This window comes from Pogoniulus pusillus, chromosome 1, assembly GCF_015220805.1.
Source record: "Pogoniulus pusillus isolate bPogPus1 chromosome 1, bPogPus1.pri, whole genome shotgun sequence".
In the NCBI taxonomy this organism is placed as follows: Eukaryota; Metazoa; Chordata; class Aves; order Piciformes; family Lybiidae; genus Pogoniulus; species Pogoniulus pusillus.
This window is the reverse complement of record NC_087264.1, coordinates 42,773,042-42,795,428: the sequence shown is the minus strand read 5'-3', so window position 1 is coordinate 42,795,428 and position 22,387 is coordinate 42,773,042. Positions and strand designations below refer to the sequence as shown.

At 44.9% G+C, this 22,387-nt stretch overlaps 1 protein-coding gene across 1 annotated transcript in view; it reads right to left on the bottom strand.

Moving 5' to 3' along the window:
• Positions 1-14,148, bottom strand: part of NRXN3 (neurexin 3) — a 1,092,565-nt gene extending 1,078,417 nt beyond the window's left edge. The window contains exon 1 of the mRNA XM_064150720.1: positions 13,879-14,148. The gene's annotated coding sequence lies outside the window, so the exon portion shown is untranslated. The remainder of the gene's footprint in view (positions 1-13,878) is intronic.
• Positions 14,149-22,387: the final 8,239 nt, after the last annotated feature.

Here is a 22,387-nt window from a genome sequence, read left to right as displayed (position 1 = left end):
GAAAAAGCAACAATTTTCCCTTTAAACACATCTCACTGGATACAGACTTTGACCCTCAGGAATCAGCTGCACATAAAGGCTTTTATTCATCCTTTAGCAGTGCTTAAGACTTCATAGATGGTCTGTCTCTGGCATAACATTCAGGTGGGTACATTGTAATGGATGACACAGGTAGGCTAAATATATATATATATATATATATATAGAGAGAGAGAGAGAGGCTGGAAGACAGTGTGGGAAAAAGACTAATTAGAACTAGAGAACAGATGCCCCCATGATGCTGGCATCTCTATTGCTTTCTGTTTCTGGAATGAAAAAAATCATTTGTCATAAAAACAAATGAACTGACATCAAGTATTTAAATAAAAAGAAAGAAGATTGAAGGGGAGATAAAAATATACTGTAAACAAGCAAAAGCTCCAGTTAGCAGGTTTGCCTTTCCTCCCCAAGCTGACTGGCACTATACCAATGCAACTCAGAATGAGATCTGTTGCATGCAAACCATTCCTAACCCAGCTGAAACTCCACAATGAACAGGAGTGAGAGCAAAGGTTAGGCAGCTGTCTTTAGACAAAAGCTGCCATGTCACTGCCTACTCAAAGGGCAATACTGTAAAGAAATGGGTATGAATTATATTATTTCACAGCAAAGTGGCATCCATTCCTCCTTGCACTGCAATTTTATATCCCAAAACCAGAGTAGCCTTCACAGCCTGCTCATAGTGCGCTTCTCGAGCCGCCACAGGTACAGCCCCGTAACAATCCACTGCCATCAATATCACCCTAACTGAAGATGACTTAAAACATTTTTAGAAGCAAATCAACATGGTGTGTAATTAAAAAGGAGATAATGTTAAGCTCTATTGAATTATTGCTTTCTCAACTGTCCTGGTTTTCCTAAGCCAGGGATCATGGCACATCTGAGGATGGATCTATGCTATGCCTAGCTGCCAGTGGAGAGCTCTGTAGATCTCTGAAGTGGCAGGATTTCTTCTAGAATTTTTACAACACAAGTCTACAGACCTACAGATCTCTTTGATTTTGACCACATATGGAACCAAACAAATTTCCATATGTTGATGTCTAAAAGGCCTGCATAGGCCAGACTTCTGTCAAGCAGAAAGGTCTGTCAAGCAGGAATGTCTATATTAGTATTTGAGGCACTGAAACTTTCTACTCTTCAGATGTAAGAATGTGAACTGCAATAAGGCAATGGGTGTCACCTAGTTAACCAATAACCTCATGCCTCTCAGCATTGCCCTCTTGTAAAGAGGGGTCAGGATCCTCCTACAGGAACTAATCCTTCGACTGAAGGGCAGGAGTAGCCAGAAGACCTACTGCATCTGCAGTTGCTACATTTCATATTACTATCCTAGTATAAGAGAAGATTTCCAGCAGGTTCTAATTAGTGAAGTTCTGCCTAGTCTGTCACAGTCTCAGCAAGAGGCCTCAAGGGTTAAGTCAAGGGGACTATTACAGCTAAGCAAGTGTCAGTCACAGCTAACAGCAGTGTTTTGAACACACTGTTGCTCAACTCTATGCAAGGAGTCACAGTGGTGATATAAAGCGTGTTTATAATCATCCCATGCCCAGGCAAATTCACAACAGAAGACTCCATCCTTCTCCCACTCAGCTACAAAACACATCTGGCTGTTAAGATACTAGCCTGTAGACAGAAGACATTGATTATGTTGTCCCTTTTTACCAGGCACAGTCCCAGGACTATAGCTCAGTCTACTTGTGGCACTACTGATCACCACTGCAGAAGCAGTGAAGTCATCTCTGAGTTCATCACATCATTTACAGGGATGACGCAGAAAGTGTTCCATCACAAGTAAGTTACTCTATATTTTGTCTGAAACAGTTTTACTCAGCTTATCAGTATAATTTCAGAAATCTTGTTAAACAAGCAAGTGTTATAATTCACTGTGCAGATGCTTGCAGCAGAATAGGAGCAGCTTTTTTTCCTTTCCTTAGCTTTAAGCTCCTTTCCAAGTGATGCAAGCTGACCTGTAACAAGTTATCTTATAACAAAACAGTGAAGTTTTACTAGCATATCAATTTAAATCCACACTTATATACTTCTCCAGGCAGACAATGTATTAGGTAAGTGTCTTCATAGCATTATCAACAGCGAAATGGAAAGAAGCTCTGTAAGATACCAGTGCTAATGGAGAATTGAGGTCATTTCCTGGGTCTTTTCTCCTATCTCTGGAAGGAAAGCATGATTTAGCTGCAATGACTGAGATGAGACCTGACAGTTCAGATACCTGCAACCATGTCTATAAGACACTCTCCTCTGCACTTCATTTTATCCACCTGTAAAATGAAGAACATCTTCCCAGCCTCTTCCTATGTATTTAACAAAGTTTAACTGTTAAATATGAAAGACAGCTTCTACAAAAAACCAAACAAACAAACAAAAAAAACCACAAACCCAGAACACTATATATGAAAAAATCTTTTGAGGAGATGTGTGAGTTACTATCCTCACTGGTAAGTTTTTCAATTCTCTTTTTCAAACTTTCTTACAGATACATGCACCAGTTGGGGGTTCTTTGGCAGTTTTAGAGACAGAAACCTGGCTACAATTAATGTCTAATTACTTTTATATTAACAAAAGTTTCCCAACTGTAGAACATTCAAAATTGTTTCTCTCTCTCTCAGCAAAAAGGAGTAAAAAAAAACCTTTTGTGTACTGGTTTGAGGCTAACTGGAATACTTCACTGAGAGAAATTAAATCCTTAGCTGTAAGAAGAAAAAAAAAACAAACCCAAAACAAAACAGCAGTACCCTATATCACTCATTCTTCTGCTGAGACACACAACTAGTCAAAATATAGATAAGATACTCACTTCTCACATACTTCTCAGCTCTCAGTTCTGTTCCTTCTCTCTCTGGTGGTCTGGGTCTGTATGGTTGCCTCTGCCTTAACTTTTTAATCTGACCTAACCCTTTCTCCTGTAACCTTCTTCTCATATTTTTTGACATCTCACCTCAGATCTCTCCAGATTTATCACATGAGAAATACGGGGACTGATCTGGTCATTTCCGAAGGGAGGAAATGAGAGGGGAAGAGGTTTGGATCAGAAGCATCCTGGCAATCTGATTGTTTTGGGAGGGATTTTGTGCTTCTGTATTACTTTTGTGTATCTGTATTACTTTTAACTTGTATATAACTGTAAATATTGTGTACATATATGTATTGTAAATTGTCCTAAGCTGTAAATATAGCTTTATTTCTTAAATTCCAGATGGCTGAGTCTAGTCTGGATGATTTCACTGGGGGGGGGGGAGGGAGGCAGGTAACTCCCAAACAAAACATCACACTTCTGGAAGGGGTTACCATGCATCTTTAATGATGGAGCCAAGGGGAGCGCCTGCCATACAAAGAAGCTAATCAGTCAATCAAGAGCCAGCTCACCAGACAGAAGCCGTCAGTGCCTAACTGCTCTGTCTCCACCTGTCCAGGGAAACAGCAAAACAGCGTGGGACATGCCTGGCAATTGAGTACAAAATAGCACACATTTTTATATTTCTAAGCATTGAAGTTGTTGCTGGAAATTAACATTGTCAAAAATAAGAATAACAAAGCCAGCGCTACGCACATACTGATGTGCATTTGAAATTCAGGCTAGTGATGCTCTTTCCTCTTTTTGAAAACAGCACCAATCCTCAGGACACAAAAGGGCAGTAGGTAAGAACTGCTATAATTAGGCTAGCTGGAAAATCTAGCTTGCCAACCTAGACCAGTTAAGTGAATGGTAGTTTAGAGAAGGAAATACATCTCTTAAAACCCAAATGGGCGATGCTTTAGGACCTGTATGGCTCTATAAGTAGGGAAAGCACAAAGGTCATGGTCTTTATTTGCCAGGTCCAATATTGACTGTGCTAACAGAGTGAAGCAAACCACATTATACTTATCTGGCCCAGTTTGCCCCACTAGAAAAGGATAATGAAACCTACCTAGATTATAACGGGATGATTTGTTTTGCAGCTGGCTTCATTAACATTCCTAAAGTGCTGGGAGAGCCTTGCCTGACAAGTGCTCCCCAAGTAGCGACTGTTAAACTTGCCATTTTGTTGAGTGCTCTTGTAAAGGACTTCCACTTTTTTCCCCCCAACTCTTGGCACAGAGTTTATTAAAGCATCAAGCGGCTTCGCTCAGCGCGCACGGTGCCTGGCGCCGGCGGGAGGCGGTGCCGCGCCTGAGTGCCCCTCTCCGCGGTGCTGAACGGCTCGGCAGTGGCCCCCTCCGCCGCCCCGACCGGCCGCGGGCTCCCGTCGCAGCTCACTGCCCCGTGGGGAGCTCATGCTGCCACTCTCTGGCGCTCCCCCTTCGCGGCCAGGGTCTCACCAGTACCCGTTAACTGGCACTCGCTCCAAGCTCTGTGCCGGCTGGGCTGCATGGCAGTGTACTGTGAATAACTCTGCCGCCTGCCCTTGGATTATTTCAACAGCCGAACCTGGGTTACAATTCTAGATTCTGTTGCTTGATGTTAGGTCACAGCCTGCTCTCAACTCACTGCCCCCCTCACTCCCTGGGGAGAGAGGCAGCACAGGTCAAACTGATCTCTGATCTCAGCAGACTTCATGGTAAGGCCATCTTCCCTTGCGCTTAAGTCACAAGAGAGCTCTGTGCCTGTATTGGTATCTTTGTGGCTACAGACGTCTGTCGCGGACCACTCTGAGTACAGATTTATGCACTCTGAAGCATGGCCTTACTTAAATCCTTACTCATTGTCCATTCCTATGACAAAGGCAGGAGTGATAACTGTGTCAAGGGTGGGTGAGGGGGAAAATTACTTGTGGGGGAGAAAAGAGAGATATCTCCATGTCTCCAGCTTAGCTGCTGCCTTTTTTCATTCTGGGTCACCAGCTATCTAGTTATTTCTATGATCACAGGGGTTTGGGCCAGCAGCAGGCCTCAGAGAAGCTGATCAGCAGGAAATAGTCTGAAACCCGAGGAGAACAGCATCCCATCTATTTCATGAGAAAAAACTTGGGTGCAAGGAAGCACAGACTTTACATGTGCACTTCATGAGTAGGGGTCCCATACCAATAATAGCCACCTGGTCAGAGAATCCTATTGTGAACTAGGATGAAGAGAGGACACGTCAGCTGCCTAACATACAATACCCTATACAAGAACAAACTCAGTATTTTGTTCATTAAATATGCAGTGTCTCATCTCTGAGCTCACCATGAGTAAGGACAGCAATGAGAGGAAATGGTCCATTTCCCACCACATCTTTTGAGGATCCATCCTTAAATTACTGGTCGTTTCCTACACTGAATATTTATACCCTTTCTTCGCAGGAAAGGACAGCAACTAAAAGTGTAATCCCTAATTCAGTAAATAAACTGAACATCCCCAACCCTGTACTTCTCTCAGGGATCACTTTAGGCATGAAAAGGCAACTAGGAAAGTATTTCCCAGCCTCACAGAGGTGATACTAGACTAAACTCATTCACATTTGTAAAGCTCAGACATTACAAGAATGCAGGTCATAGAAAAAGCTTATCAAGAAAATTAAATACAAGGTCCTCAGTGCCTAGCTCTAATCTCAGGAACTCTCAGGATGAGGAAGGGAGATAAATAAAATCATACTTGCTCTGAGGGTTAACTCAGTGTCATGGCTAAAATCCAAATTGAGTAATTACATTCTGTCTCCTGAGCGTGCCCTTGAAGTTTCTGCTAAGCATGTGACTTCACTTCCTGTTGCCAAGTTTTGTTATGTGTGCCTAAGGATCAGCTGCACCCCCTCCATACAACCTGACTCACACTGCAGGAATGGGAGGTTTTGTTCATCCCTTAATCCAACATCTTTTGATGAAAGGTCTTGTTGCGTTTTCATACCTCATGCAAGTTTCAAAAGGTATTCTGCTAGGGCTGCCGCACTATTGGCAGCGATGCCATAGCACATGTCACAAATACCCTTTCCCAGTGGCAGCAAAACCGTAAGTGTGCCAGGCCTCTAAATCCACAGCACACCTCTCTATACTCTCTTATTTAACAGAGATGCTGAACAGCCTGCAAACATGTTGGCTGTTTGTTTCTTGCATAGGGTTTAAAGGTAAAGTTTGGCACCACAGTCATCCCCTGAACTACAGCGAGGGCCCATAGAAATCTGAGACAAAAAATCTCCTTGCGATACTTACAGTATCTCACAGACACCTTTATATGTCTCTTTATTGTGTATTTACTTAGTCTTCCTTCTTTACAACACATTTTCTCCTTATGGAAAACACATTTTATACCCTTCCAATAAAACTCCAGTGAAACCAGGATGAAGCTGAAGCGAAGACAGCATCTGCTTCTCACAGGCTGCTTGATTTTCCTCAAATGCATCCTAACCTTAGAAATGCTGGGAAGGCAATTGGTGATTAGAGTCTACTCAGATCAGGAGTCCAAGAACAGAGAATCTGTGAGATTTTTAAAATGCCACTGGGACTAGGGGCAAAGGAGGAAATAATTTTAATTTTTATTTTTTTAATTGAAGTTCACCACTTGAATATGCAAATAGCTGTGTCCCAAATTCTCCATTTAATTTTTCACTTGACATCCTGGCCCTTGCTAGCTGATATAATGTCATCTTATAAAATCTTGAGACTGACAAGTAGAAGGCTTCCGAAAGACCTCAAAAGTCTTAAACAGACCACCTGTATTTCCTGGAAGTTGCAAAGCAAAATAACTTAATTCTGAAGTTAAATCAATTTCCAAGGTGGGGATTTTTGTTGATGGGAGTTGGTTGGGTTGTTGGGGTTTTTGGGGGGGTTGATCTATTTTCTGGGCTTTGATTGGTTGGTATTTTAATCTAATATTACACAGCAAATGGGAAAGGTAGCTTTTCACTACCTAAAATAATAAAAATAATTAAGTCTAGTTCTTATAAATGTTTTCCATCCACAGTCAGTACCCTCCATTAAGAGAAGAGAAGTCTCTTTTGTAATGTGACATTCCAAAGTGCTAAAAACCTGCAGCTCTATTTAGCTTTAATAAAAGCCATGAGCAACAAAAGAAAAATTAGACCAGAGTTGTCTGTTACTAGGGGCAAGTAATTGCCTTCAACCTCATCTGAAAAGAAGCCAGCTGCCACATGCAATTTGGCATCCCAAATGACTCTAAGCTTGAGATCATGCACTAGCTACACAGTAGGATGCTCACCTGCTTCTGAAGGACCAAGACAAAAAAGGCACTTGAAATCCACTCTTCTGAACATAGACAGAGCAACAGATGTAAGCAATGAATTCTTCTGTTTGCATTTCTTACTTGCAGGAACAGCTACAAAAGAAGGGTCAGCCAGTCCTCTGTGGCTGTTGGAAGTCTCCAACTGAAACCAGTCAAGGGAGGCACTGTCTGGACTGCTAAATGTCTATGGTGTGCATTTACTGCCTGGAAGACACATACTAGTACTGATGAACCACAGGGGCTCAAGAGATGCATAGGCAGCTGATACCAACACCTCAGCACTAAATCCTGCTCCTCTCAGCTGCATTAACTTTTTAATAACTTCACCTTCGTGCCAAGATGCCTGTTCATGTGATCCAGATTCACATCACCTGTAAAAATGAGAACCCCAGCTCCACAATGCTGGAGATTCCCACACAGGTGAATTTCTTTTTAAATGAGAGTAGAAATGCTCAGTTGTTCTAGAGCAATAAAGCACAACAATGACATAAAACATTCTCTCTGCTTTGCATCTTTGTTCCTGTTTGCAATACAGCTCACATTCCATAAATGACCATTTTCCATGCTTGACTCAGACTAGTTACAGAAACAAAAAGGCAGGAGCTACATAAAATGATGACATAAGAGAATGAGCCATCTGACAGTTGCTTACTCAGAGAGCAAGGAACCTTGTGATTCCCCTCCTCAGTTTTGTCACTGTACTTTACAGGAGGACAGAATAATAAAGCCATAGCACTGAGCATGCAGAGGATTGATGTAAAATCCTGCAAGACATCATACAGGACAGCTCTCTAGCTAAAATGGGCTTCATCCTTGCTTTGTTTCTCTGTTTTGCCTCATCTCCTCTGCTGGACTTTGTTTTGCTTCAGTGAACTCCCATTGTTCACAGCAGAACATGAAGGTTGATGAATTTATCCTCACATTACTCTCTGGAAGGCAGAGAAGTGTCAACTTCTCATCTGCAAAAGGGTGATAATTAAATGCTGAGAGAATAAATGACTTGCACAAGGTCACTTGGGAAGTATGTGGCAGAGCTGAAAATTAAATGCAGATCTCCAGAGCTGCAGGTCAAGGCCTAGAACACAAAATCTTTCTGCCCTGCTGGCACAGTGGAGATCAGACTCCCAACATAATGCAAGGGACTCTGCAGGAATGTGTGTGCTACAGGAGATGAAATGAACTTCTTGTGTGCAGTTTATCTGTAGGAAGAACTGGATACATTTCAAAGAATCAGGTAAATATCAGAGATCAAGGGAACAGGAAAGCAACACAGAATTTACTTGAAGAGCTACCAAAATGCCTTCTCAACATCTTCTAAAAAGGCAATGATGTCCTTGTCAGATTCTTTTATTTCACATAGTACTAGACTAGGGAAAGATGTGTCATCAACACCATATTTAACATGCAGAAGTCACAAAATGCAGCCATGGATTTATCTTTCAATTTAAAACTCTTTAATTAGTTAACAAGTCTCATATTAATAGTGCTACAGTTTGTGTCAAGATTATAGTTTGATAACTATGTAGCTGCACCTTCTTGTCTTCCTGCTTGCTATGCAAACTCCTATTAAGCACTCTCTTAACCATTCTTTTCTTTCATTTGCAGATATTTCCCACTGATCCAACACGATTGTATTTATCCCCTTCCATGCATGTAACATGCTTCCTTCATAGCTGTCCCTAACAAAAACACACACATCTTTCTAGCCTAAGGTTTTTCAAAAGAAAGTAATTCTTTTTGCTGGTGGTTACATGAGTTGTAACCTAGTTGAAGCTAGGGCTGGCACAACATTCCCACTGTTGTGGTTTGAGGGGCTCCCAGGTTCCTGAGAAAACTACAGAGATGAAGATCCATCCCAGGGGATGGACTGGTTGTCCCCAGATACTGTAGTTTTGTTATTCAAGCCTATAATTCTGCCAGCACTTTGTAAGTGGGCAGCAAAGTCAATTAATTCTATTTTCTCCCTTCTTTTTTAGCTCTCCGTAGGTATTGCTATCTAGGCAACTATGTAGGAGTACCCTGTAGCCTTCAAGACCACAGCTGCAGGGAATTTCAGCCTGTTTGGGGCTAAATTTGAGACAATGGGGGAGGGGGGGAGAAAACAAGCACTAGGGGTTTGGTGGTTTAGCTTGGTTGGGGGGAAGGTTTGGGGGGAATTGTATCTGTATTAGGTGTTAAGGATTCATGTATGCTGTATCTTTTCCTGCACATCATTAAGTACAGCTTTACTGTATTCCTCTCCACTTCAGCAAGTGCATTAGTATTTTACTGGTCCTTTTCCCTTAAGAAGAAAAATTGAAAAAAAATAGAAAAAAAATTGTCTGTCATGCTCTTAAAAAAAAAAAACCCTACAACATCCACCATCCGCACAGAACTGGAGAGAAAACTATGGCTTACAGTGCCCCTACAAATCTCCTTAGAAAGCAACAGAGCCAGAAAGGTAACTGGGAAGCAGTACAATGCTGAGCTGCTATGAAATTGGCACTGGGTAGGGTGAAGGGGTAGGAAGTGCTTTTGAAGGCACCAGGAGGACAGCAGATAAAATAAATGGTGAAGAGTGGGGAGACAAGAGAAGAAACTCATACAGGTGGAGATCTGCACCAGCTGGGTCTCAGTCTCATTTTTGATTTCAGAATAATCAGCCAAAGTACAACAGCATTCTATAATTCCTTGATTGTTGATGCTGCTTTTTGAGATGTATGGGTGCCACGATGGATTTCAGTGGCTCTGCCCATCATTAATTCCAGGTGGCTGTCTCATGTCAGTGGTGAATCTTCCTCACATATAATGCATGTAGCTACACTGCTTTACTGCTGCCTGGACTTTGATTTGAAGTCCCAGAGTGGCCCTTGTTCTTAATGTGTGCATAGAAGAGAGCAGATAAGTAAAGCTTAACTCTGACAAAAATAATAGCCAGGGTAAAAACAAATTAAAAGTTATCTTCACAGTTCTGGCAAATTTCTACTGATTCCACAAATTTTGTGGTTATATTAAAAACTTCAAATAAGCTGTGGCATTAATTCCCAGCTTCACCTGGACAGCTCATCTTTTGAGATTGTATCCCAGTTTTCCTACAACTTTAAGGTGCTTCATCAGAGAAAATATTTGGGAAAAAATCTCACAATAATGGTTTTGTTCCAGATACCCTCTTATATTGGTGGTGAAGTGTATTTGTTATGGGTTTTTAAAGCAATATAAGCAGCCATGGTCAGGAGAAGTATCTGAAGTAAAGAAGATGATCAAGTGGCTATAAATTATAGCCTGGAGGGGATTTTAACAACAGTAGTTCAATTTTCTTGGTAAAATAAATTATTGAAGGAGATTTTTCAGCCTGAAACAATGTATTTATTGCTGTGAAATACATTCCTGGATCTTTTTGAAACTGTTGCTTAACACTCTTAACTGACAGTCATGGAAGGCCAGTAGGCCTAAAACAGGTCCCCCCGCTTCTGCTGATGGGGGAAGAAGGGCAGCAGGAAAACAGAAGCTTGGTGCCATTATGTCCCCTCCCAAAGTGATAAACAGGTATCCACAGGTGCTTATGCACTTGTTAGTGTCTTGCCCAACTAAGGGTAAACAAGTCTTGGTTTCACCTAATATGGTCAGCTTTGGCAAAGTGCCATTCTGTTTGGTGAATCTCTGTGGCCAAAGGAGCCATTGCATTTGGACAAATAATAGAAATGGAGCTAAGTTGCAAACAGTTTGCTCTGCCTCCTACATAATATCAAACCCTCATGTTTTGGGCTTGAACTACCTGGAAATTTGACATGCCTCAAGTTTGCCAGGAGAAGGCATTAGGTGCCTCACAACATGGCAAGAAGTGCCACTGACATTGGGCTCTCTGCACATCTCCAAGGCATCCTGCCTGCATCTCTGCAAACCTCCATGCCAAGTCTGGAGTCCAAGAGGAACCAGGATCAGGTCAGAGATAGTCTGCCTCTCTCCCAGCACTCTGTTAGAGCCTAGGAAGATCTAGAAGCCTCAACAGCTATTAAGACACTGACAAAACTCCCCTCAAGTGTTTTGGTACTGTCTGGAAACAATAATTCAGCTCCAGGAGTCCAGAGATAATATTGTGTGATTAAACACTCACAAGCCCCTCTGACTAAATTCAAGTGCTTTCTGCCTTAAACAGAAAGAAGTTTCTCAAGTCTCTTTACCAGACAAGTGATATATCGACCACAAGATCCTCTTTCCAATTTCTAACAGTTGAATGAATGTTTGCTATATTGGTGCTAGTTATTTCTTAAGTGTTCTAGATTCCCTATTTTTCCCTCTGTGTAATACTTCTTATGACAGTGCGAAGAACCTATTATTAAAAATCATGGTCTGTGGAGAGATTCCTGAATATCAAAATTAATAAACTGTATTATCTTTTTTAATAAACCCCACCCATACTGTTACACCCAATCACCAGAGAGTGTCATCAAACTGCAACTTTGGAAATACAATCAGGTTAAGAACATTCCAAAGGCTTCTTCATCCTAAAGAGCATCCCCAGATGAGACATTCAACTGTTCTATATATGAAACTGACTTCACTCTCTGGTCATATGCAAACACTGAAGTGTCCATAAGCAGAACTCTGTTTTACTACCAGTGAGGAGCACAGTCAATGTCTCTCAAGCTTGTTTTTTTATCTCCCTCTGTGCTGAGAGAATGTATCTGTTAGTGCATGAGGATAATCCAAGACATTTTAATTAACATTCCAACAGTACATCACCATATCCCGACCAGTTTTATGCAACCACTGCACACTGACTCCAAATGATTACCTCTGTTGGTAGTGCCTATATACAGATCACTTTATAGATCACACAGACAGGAGCAGCCAATAGCTCAAAGCAATCGGTGGATTTTGCTGCTAGAATCAAAGCCTTATAACACCTTCACAGCAAGTGAGACAGAAGAAAGGCTGGTACCATTGGGGAATATGCTTACTCTTCAACGAGTATTTCCTTTTTGTTCTTCCTTCTCCTCCCAAATCTACTGCCCTTAGCAGGAAATTTCTGTAGGATTCTAACAGCTACTCAAACCAAATTGGTAAAGCTAAACCCGGTAAGACTTGACTAGTAGTTAGGTCAAGACTAACGAATAGTCTCCATGGAAGAAGAAAACTAAAATGCTTCCTGCATTGGTAGGGCAACTATGGGAGTAAGGACTGTTGGTAAGGGCTCAGGTGCATCAGATCTCTATGGACAAACCATGAGCAACAGCTCTGGTTGCCCCACTGCAGAAACTACCCCAATGCATCTTACAGCCACAACTGACAACAACAATAAAATGGGACACCCCTCCCTGCAGGCTGCTACTCTAACTGTTCTCTGAGTAACAGCACATACATCATCATACCAAAGCATAAACATCAAGAGAGAAGCTGTGGGAGCCAAGCTAAATGCAGGCATATACTACCAGAGACCACAACACAGTGACCTGCTCAGTTCAGAAAGTGAGTTTCCATATGGAACAGATCCAGAATGTCCACACACAGCAGATGCAGCCTGCATGGATATACTGATTTTGCCCTCATGAACACCCTTACATTGCAATAAAAGGAAGGAGATGCTGCAGATGGGGAAAAAGCTTCCACATTGCCATGGAACATTAGTTTGAGACATCCCACAGGGGAGCATGCATCATTTTCAACCTGCCAGCCCCAAATGTGCACAGCATTGTGTGACAAAGACCAAAAATTAGGCACATAAAAATGATTAACTTTCAAATCCTAGAGCTTTCTCTCTTTCATGTAAACAGCTCTTCCTGTTGCTGCAGCTTCATTGTTCCTTGCTTTGGAGGGAAATAGATTTTGATGCCTCTAGTGGAAGAACACTAAACTTCATATGAGAATCAGAGCTTTGAAACCAAGGTGAGCAATACCTCTGCAAAATGAGGTACAAATGAGACATACAAACACAGTCACAGACTTTTCTTCTTTTGGAACTTTGCTTTCAATGTGCACCTTTCCCAGAGAGCAGAAAAGGTATGCAATTATGGCTTCATCATGGCCTTGCTAGGATTGGCAGCTTTATATTATGTGAATATCACCTTCCACTCCCTCCGATCTCCCACTTTTCAATCTCTGGTTAGACATTGTCCCTGATCTCCCCATTATACTTTTTCTCTCAGATGCACTTCACCATCTCAGCCTTTCCCCCACCTTTTACCACTTTCTAACCTTCGCACAAGCCCAGCCCTCCTCAGCTGCTCCCACCTATGCATCTCTTGGTTCTCCTCCTCAGCCTTAACTCATCTCTTTCTATCCCATTCGTCTGCTCCTGCAGCTGTAATCCCATTCTCTGCACTCCTTCTCCCATGGAGGGGTACACGCCACTCACAAGCTCCTGTTTCACATCTCATTTTCTCACCTCAGTTCCCGTACTGGTGTTTCTCAAGCTCTCCTTACTTCACCCTGGGATCATCTCCCCTATTATTCCCAGCTGGCCACCTTTTGTTTACACACAACCAGGTCTTCCATCCTTAGCTTTTCTTCTAGATCTGCCACATTTAGAGCATCTTCATGACCTATTTAGGTACCCTGACCTAGTTATAGCAGAAATACTGACTCTAAACACTTGAGGAAAAAGGGCAGGAGGAGAAAGGAAATATTATCATTACTGCTTGAAATGAAAACCAACCCACCAGCTCACAGCTGATGAATTACCATGGATAATGTAGATCTAGAAATTACCTGGAAAGATGGTCTGTAATCTCTTGCCAGCACTCCATTTTCTTTTCCTTATTCCAGCCTCTTTTCTTTCTGGTCTTGATCACCCAAGTCTTGTATTTTACAGCAACCCCATTTTTTTCCACTGCTATCACCACTCTCCCAAATCCAGACTACAGCAACAAACCCTGTTTGCTCAAGAACAGCATTTCTACAGCTGAGCTTCACTTAGAAATCAAGCAATGCTCTCCATTTGTTTGGCTGACCTCTTCAGCCCTTTCATTCTACTTCAGCTATTGTCACAGCTGTTTCTCTTTTCCCTTCCATCCAATCTGTGTTATTCATCCACCTTGCTTCTCTACCTGGCTTGCTGTTGCAGTGCTGCCTCCTCTTTACCCACTCTGGAGGTGGCGTCAGCAATGCCAGCACTGACACTGAGCTAGGACACCTGACTGAAAGTAGCAGATGTTTTCCAGAATCAGCCTATATGGGAAATGCCCATTTACTTGAGTACTCTATCCTGTGCTTGTGGCTTTGCAGCCAGGAACCACTGCTCTGTTACAGCTGGGCCTGTGATTAACTCCCAGGTTGGCTTTTATTTTAGCCATTGTTAATGGCTTTCCCTGTATTTTAGGAATCATATTTGCCCTATAGTTCTGTGGATTAATTCATTAGATCAAATTATGTCTTCTCAGAGTTGATATTTTGTAGGGTTGACTGTCCCTGCATAGGGCCAGCACTCTGACACTGGGAGCAGCCTGCTCTGCACCCTGAGCTTACAAGGTACTAGCACCACTACTGCTTCAGATTCTGTCAAACAATTCAGCAGAGGCTCTCCCTCCCTTGCCAAAGTCCCATCAGAAATATATATGTGAGTGCACTGTAGCTCTCTCACAATTCCACCACGAGAATATAGTCATTCTGCATTCATGTACTGTGATTTTGTACATGTTTGCTAGCTTCAGTATAAAACACACTTTTTGGCTATTGATTTCCTGGGTCACACACTAATCTACTGTGCAAATGGCTTTAGAAATTTACTGTGGAGGCTCCAAATCCCTACATTGTCATTAACTGCTGCCTGCTAGACGCACACTTATGGATATACTAAACTGCAATTCGGACTCCTGCACTTCCTTTGTAACTGATTTCTCAGATATGTCCCCCTACCTGTCAGTTTTCCATTCCTCAGTGTGCTGCATCGGCCCTAAAAAGGCACTGTTAACCCACAGTCACTTCAGCCACCTTCAGCAGGACTAACAGTGTCACTTAACCTCTCTACTGTGTCTCCCTATCCAGCTCTGCTCTCCCAGTCTGCATCACTGCCATCTGGCCCAGACACAGGCCTCCACACCATTCTGATCATGCCTTGGCCCCTTGCCCTGCCTCAAATCACATTTAGCCACATTCAGACTGGCTTCTTCTAGCATACAGGACTGAGATGTATGGTCTGCGATTTCACCTAGTCATGAATCCTGAATACACCGAGGAAGTGCCTCACACTCAGAGCCACAGGCAGGAGCAAATTGTGTTGGCATCACCTTCTACCTCTCTCCATCTATAGAGTACCAAAAAGGGGCAAGAGGACTGGAAAATGACAAAATGGTGCCTGCGCAAGCTATGTGCAGAGGATCCCTGCCAATATAAAACCAATGAATTAGGACAATTCCAACATGCCGATTATGTCTGCCATTACCATTTCTGATGGGATTTTCCTATGTCTCTGAGCATGCTCTACCTGGCATGTGTCAGCCACACTCCACTGCTGCTGTTATGTTATTAACATTGACAGCCACTCAGTTTAAATGCAGGTTAGGATCGAAATCTCGTCTGGTCTCTTATCTCTGCCTTTTTCTCTTGTTTGTTTCCGTTCATTACACAGAAACCCTCCTTTTCATAAAGCCCCTTTTTTGTTAGAATCAACCAGGTTGGAAGAGACCTCCAAGATCATCCAGTCCAACCGAGCACCCAGCCCTATCCAATCAACTAGACCATGGCACTAAGTGCCTCATCCAGTCTTTTCTTGAATACCCCCAGGGACGGTGACTCCACCACCTCCCTGGGCAGCCCATTCCAATGCCAATCACTCTCTCTGCCAACAACTTCCTCCTAACATCCAGCCTATACCTACCCTGGCACAACTTGAGACAGTGTCCCCTTGTTCTATTGCTGGTTGCCTGGGAGAAGAGGCCACCCCCCACCTGGCTACAATGCCCCTTCAGGTAGTTGTAGACAGTAATAAGATCACCCCTGAGCCTCCTCTTCTCCAGGCTAAACAGGCCCAGCTCCCTCAACCTCTCCTCATAGGATTTGTGCTCCAGGCCCCTCACCAGCTTTGTTGCCCTTCTCTGGACATGTTCCAGCACCTCAACATCTCTCTTGAATTGAGTGGCCCAGAACTGGACACAGTACTCAAGGGGTGGCCTGACCAGTGCTGAGTACAGGGGAAGAATAACCTCCCTTGTCCTACTGGCCACACTCTTCCTGATGCAGGCCAGGATGCCATTGGCTCTCTTGGCCACCTGGGCACACTGCTGGCTCATCTTCAGCTTACTATCTATCAGTACCCCCAGGTCCCTTTCCTCCTGGCTGCTCTCCAGCCACTCTGTCCCCAGCCTGTAGCGTTGCTTGGGGTTGTTGTGGCCAAAGTGCAGAACCCTGCCCTTGGCCTTGTTCAGTCTCATCCCATTGGCCTCTGCCCACCCATCCAGCCTGTCCAGGTCCCTCTGCAGGGCTCTCCTACCTTCCAACAGCTCCACAGCTGCTCCTAGCTTGGTAAACTTGCAGACACAACACTAACTGGAGTAACTGTGAGGTGCTGCGGTCTGAAGCCTGCCTGGGTCAATCAGCTCTGCACACCACCACTAGCGGTCTGAGCTCCCCTCAGCCTTTCGGGGGGTTCAGCACAGGTCCAGCTGGACGCTGGACACAAGGCTTTTGGGAAAGGCAGAGAAGAAGAAGACCATGGGGTTTGCAAGAGAGAGGCAGCTACTCAGCAGCAGCGAGCACTGCTCCAGGACTGCAGCACATGGCAAAGGCAAACAGGTTGAGTGTGTCATGACTGCAGATTGCTGTGCCAAATTTTATCATCTCACTTTTACCTTGTCCTCTCCCTCATTTTCTGCTTAACAGCCGCACGCTGGGCACTGTCCTATTGTTCTTCTGAAAGGTGCTGGGGACCGGGGCACTCCTTGTCTCCTGTGCACCCAGACAGCCTGACATGGCGGCACTCAGGCCCCAGGCTGAGACCTCTGAGACGTTACCTCAACCTCAACCATTGCAATAATAACACTTTCCGTCTGCAGGTACTTACCCCACATGTTCCCGGCTTGAATTCAGCCTTTTAAACATCGCCGGTTAGCTCCTTGCAGGCCTGGCGGGAACCGGCGGGAACCGGCTGGAACCGGTACAGGGCAGATCCAGCCTCCACACAGAGGGGGCGCCCTGCCCTGCCCTGCCGCCCCGCCCGGCCGGGCGCTGACCAAGGTCGCCTTCGTTGCCTAGCGCCCCCTGCCGGCTGCAGGGCTCCGAGCCGCCAGTCCGGCTGCGGCTCCCCTGCCGCGGAGCTGGATGTGTCTGCTGCCAGCTGCCAGCTCCGCACAAAGATTCCGTTCCTTCAGCCCCAGGCCGCTGCTGCTCCCGGCCCAGGGCAGCCGCTGGCAGAGGTGACAGCGCAACGGCTTTCAGAAGCAGCTCCCAGGGCCAGCAGTCACTCCTGCTATGACTGATACATACATTTCCTGCCTGTTATATGTATATATTGGTTTTCAGGGGGGAAAGGCATTTATTGCTTTTAGCACACTTAGGAGTTTAAATAAAAACAAATACATCTATATTGACTGGAGTTATTATGCTTGGTTTCATACAGCGTAAGTGGTTCAAATAAAAATAGATTGGTTGGAGTGAATGTGCATCAGCTCCAATAATAACACAGGCAGCTTCAAGAAGCATCTAAGTTTCATTTAATGCGCACTGGGCTTACAAAGAAGGAAGAAACATGGGTTTGGAGCAGCTTTTAGTCTACATTTTCTGTCGAAAGGCTTCTGCATTTAGTAGATTTCTGAAACAGGCTAAGAGTCCATAAACAAGTGGAGAGAGGGTTTATTAGGAGGCCCGGAGGGGCACTGCAAAGGCAGAAAGCGATCCACGATAAAACATGGCTCTGAGGCAAAACCTCCCAACCTGATTACCTTTCGATGGCCAAGCACCTGTGTGCGGTGTTACCTCCCCACAGGAAGGACAGGCTGCAGGCTGGAGCAAACAAAAACCTGGCCTAACAAAGGACTGTGGGTTTTGACAAAGCCACATCAGCCAAGGGCTAGTATTCCAAGGCAAAATTAAGAGCAAATAAGAACCAGGAGCTTAACAACCTTATTGGTTCTGGGCCATACACGTTCAGGAAAGGCTGCAGGAAAGTAGCGCGGAAGAGGAGGAGTAGTAAAGAAAAAGGCCCTTAATTCATGGTAATTGAATCTGTGAGTTTTATCCATTTCCCTCTTCACTGCCCAGAGTTCTTCTATGTCCAGCAGAAAAGAGGACACTGCCTGAATGTTAGAACCCTTTGCTTCAGCATGGGCTATGGCAGTGACTATCCACGCACACACGATGCCAATGAGGAGCTGTATTTCATGGGATTAGGTACATACCAGAAGAGAATGCTGTTGAGGTAAAGGATGGGATCCTATCTCCCACCAAAAGCTGCTGGAATTTCCCAGCTCTAGAACCATCTGTTCCCCATGGGACCACCTGCTTCCAGTGAGCAACACCCTAGGAGGGCATGTTTATTAAGACTAGCAGACTGAAGCTTGGCAGAGTCCACAAGAAAGCAATAGGAAGCCTCTAAATGCAGACTTTCTATTTGCAGTACGTGAAGCATGCGTGTGTTTCCTTCAACCACCCATACACCACAGGGGGAAAGAATTCACAAACAGGACCCAAAAATAGAACAAATTGTGTGACTCACAGCCCTGCCACCATGAGTTGTATGCTCGCCAGAAATCCCAGGCAAAGCAGCGTTAGGTGTTACACCTCTCCACACTCACAGCTGCAGGTGACCCCAAAGGAAAACCTTCATTCACGAAACAATGCATCATGTGTCAAAGGCACCTCACTTCACAGTGCTCTTGGCTCCAAATGGGCATCACACTATGAGGGGCTGGTTCCACTGGGTGCACAAGTCTTCTGGTAAAACACAGCTGAGAGGACCACCTCGCTCTGGTGTGAAAGCAGCAGCCTGGCTGCCTGCAGGGTTTATGGCACGGCACATAAATCTACAAATATTAACACCCTGTTCTTGGCCACATAGCTATTTCCCTGAGATTTTTCACCTAAGAAAGTTATTCTTCTGCCTTAGAACATGCTGTGTTCAATAGTCTTCATAGTTCTCCCACAAATGTTCGTATTTCAGAGGTTCTGTCTGCAGAGACAAAAAGGTACAAGAGAATTACCAGCTTTGGGCAGGGGAACATCCATTTCCCCATCAGATAAACCACAACCAGATGCAAACTTTCTCTAGAAATGGGTTTCCAATAAAATTATTTTTGTATTTTATTTCTAATTTGTTAATAAGACTGTCCAACATGTGAATATATTTTGGTCTCTACTGAAAGAACTAAACCCAGTAAAATGGTGGGCACACCTAAAAGCAAGGAATTTTAATATTTTTTAAATAAGATTTTCTCTGTCAAACCCCAAAAAAGCCTTGAAAATAAGTGTTAGTCAGAAAAGGTAAGAATTTTAGTCTGGAGAAAAGGGTTACTTCATAATCAGCTCCAGCCATTCCCTTTTGCACCATGTTGGCCAGGTGGACTGTGATACAAATAGCAAACAGGTTTTCTGTGTGTACTCATGTCTCTCTCTAGTGGAAAGCCTTCATCACTACACAGATAGAGATAAGAAGCATGGGATCATCAGCTCAAGGAAGGGAGATACACTACCCACCAACACACTGCCTCTCCAGAGCTAATGCTGCCTCATACTAGGAACAGAGCTTCCTTGCTTTGTGCTAGAACCTGTTCCTTTTGCCCCGTTGCTGTGGCTTAACATAACCACAAGTGTTTTGATGAAGGGGAGACATTAGTGTTATGCCCAGAGCTAAATTAGTACCCCAAAAGTGTTGGCATGTAAGGATTTGAGTCAGATTCATCTGCGTTGCAAAGGACAACTAGCAAGAAATCTTCAAACACTTTGTTAAGTGCATGTGCTGGTAGAAGCTACTCCACAGAAAGAGAGGCACCACCCAAATTCTCTTTGTGCACCCTTGGAAATGCACCCATCAGCTACCAGCCTGCTCTGCCCGGCTCCTTTCTGTCAACATGGAGGAAAGATGGCCCAGCAGAGCCCACTGGCCTCACGCTGTCAATTCCTGCTTACATCCCTATGCAGCCACCAGGAGGTTTTGCTTTAGGCTGCGAAGCAGCAGTTCAGAGGCAACTGACAGGAGGCACACACACCTCTGACCCTCAGGGCACTGCAGCCAGCACTGCTGCAAAGTACCCAGGGCATGAGGTCCAGCAAACAAGTGTCATGCTGCCTGCTGGTGAGAGCCATGGGGAGGCAGCCAGCCAAGCAGATGTCACACTTGCACATGGCTGGGTTTTCCTTTCTGTGGTGACAAATAATCACCATTAGACCGGCAGAGACAGGAGCTGCACAGCGTGGAGAAGGTGGATCATGCTTTGGCCTATCCCTTTTCAGAGCCAGAGGGAGCCAATCACTCTCTGCCTGCCAGAGAATCGCTCCCTGCAGTGCCAAGCCCAGCTCACACACCTTGCTCTCATTTCTTCACAAGGGGGCAAGCAGCCCCACGTTGCATTGTACAGGATGGCTGTGGACTGCTGTCAGTCTGGAAGCCACAGAACAAACAGAAGGCATCCATGGGCTCTGTGGCAAGCCTGCCTTTGAACCAGCCACAGACTGCTTTCCAACACCCAAGGACCTTCTCAACAGCAGCACTGGGGTCCATCCCTGTATTATGATGGGCCTGAGGGCACTGCAAAGAGAAACCATAGGATGGCTGAAGGCTGCAGGAAATCTCAGAGGCAGAAGCTGAGACAGGCTGAAAGCAGAAAACCACCATTATAACTACAAGATGCCTAAGCTGACTTGAAGAGCAAATGTGCAGATCCTTATTAGGTCCTGCTGATGGAGGGGCATCTGCAGGTGCAGCTTCAAATAACTGGGCACTTTTGAAAAACCTGGCCTAAATTATGTGTCTGAGGTGGTGAAGTGTGTGCAGCATGTACCTAGCAGCAGTCTTCTGGCAGCTTCCCAGGTCTAATCACTAAACCTTCTCTTCCTGTGAACCCAGCTTTGACTGAAGACCTTGTTATGGGTGGTTTCCATGCTTACATTAATCTCTGCTTTAATTCTGTATATTTTTTTTTCCTGCCTGACCAACCTGATCTCCTTTTATGATCAGGTTACCTGCCTGGTGAATGTGGGGCAGGCTGTGGATGTAGTCTACCTGGACTTCAGCAAAGCCTTTGACACCATCTGCCACAACAAGCTCCTGGCAAAGCTGGCAGCTCCTGGCTTAGACAGATTCACTCTGGTATGGGTCAAGAACTGGCTGGAGGGCCGGGCCCAGAGAGTGGTGGTGAATGGTGCCACATCCAGTTGGCAGCTGTCACCAGTGGTGTGCCCCAGGGATCAGTGCTGGGCCCAGTCCAGTTCAATATCTTCATTGATGATCTGGAGCAGGGGATTGAGTCCAGCATCAGTAAGTTTGCAGATGACACCAAGCTAGGAGCAGGTGTGGATCTGTTGGAGGGGAAGAGAGCCCTGCAGAGGGACCTTGACAGGCTGGATGGGTGGGCAGAGGCCAATGGGATGAGATGGAACAAGGCCAAGTGCAGGGTTCTGCACTTTGGCCACAACAACCCCAAGCAGCACCACAAGCTGGGGACAGAGTGGCTGGAGAGCAGCCAGGCACAGAGGGACCTGGGGGTACTGGTAGATAGTAGCTGCAGATGAGCCAGCAGTGTGCCCAGGTGGCCAAGAGAGCCAGTGGCATCCTGGCCTGGATCAGGAAGAGTGTGGCCAGTAGGACAAGGGAGGTTATTCTGCTCCTGTACTCAGCACTGGGCAGGCCACACCTTGAGTACTGTGTCCAGTTCTGGGCCCCTGAATTCAAGAGAGATGTTGAGGTGCTGGAATGTGCCCAGAGAAGGGCGACAAAGCTGGTGAGGGGCCTGGAGCACAAATCCTATGAGGAGAAGCTGAGGGAGCTGGGGTTGTTTAGGCTGGAGAAGAGGAGGCTCGGGGCTGACCTCATTGCTGTCTACAACTACCTGAAGGGAGGTTGTAGCCAGGTGGTCTCTTCTCCCAGGCAATCAGTAATAGAACAAGGGGACACAGTCTCAAGTTGTGCTGGGGGAGGTGTAGGCTGGATGTTAGGAGGAAGTTCTTCCCAGAGAGAGTGATTGCCATTGGAATGGGCTGCCCAGGGAGGTGGTGGAGTCACCATCCCTGGAGGTGTTCAAGAAATGACTGGATGAGGCACTTAGTGCCATGGTCTAGTTGATTGGCTAAG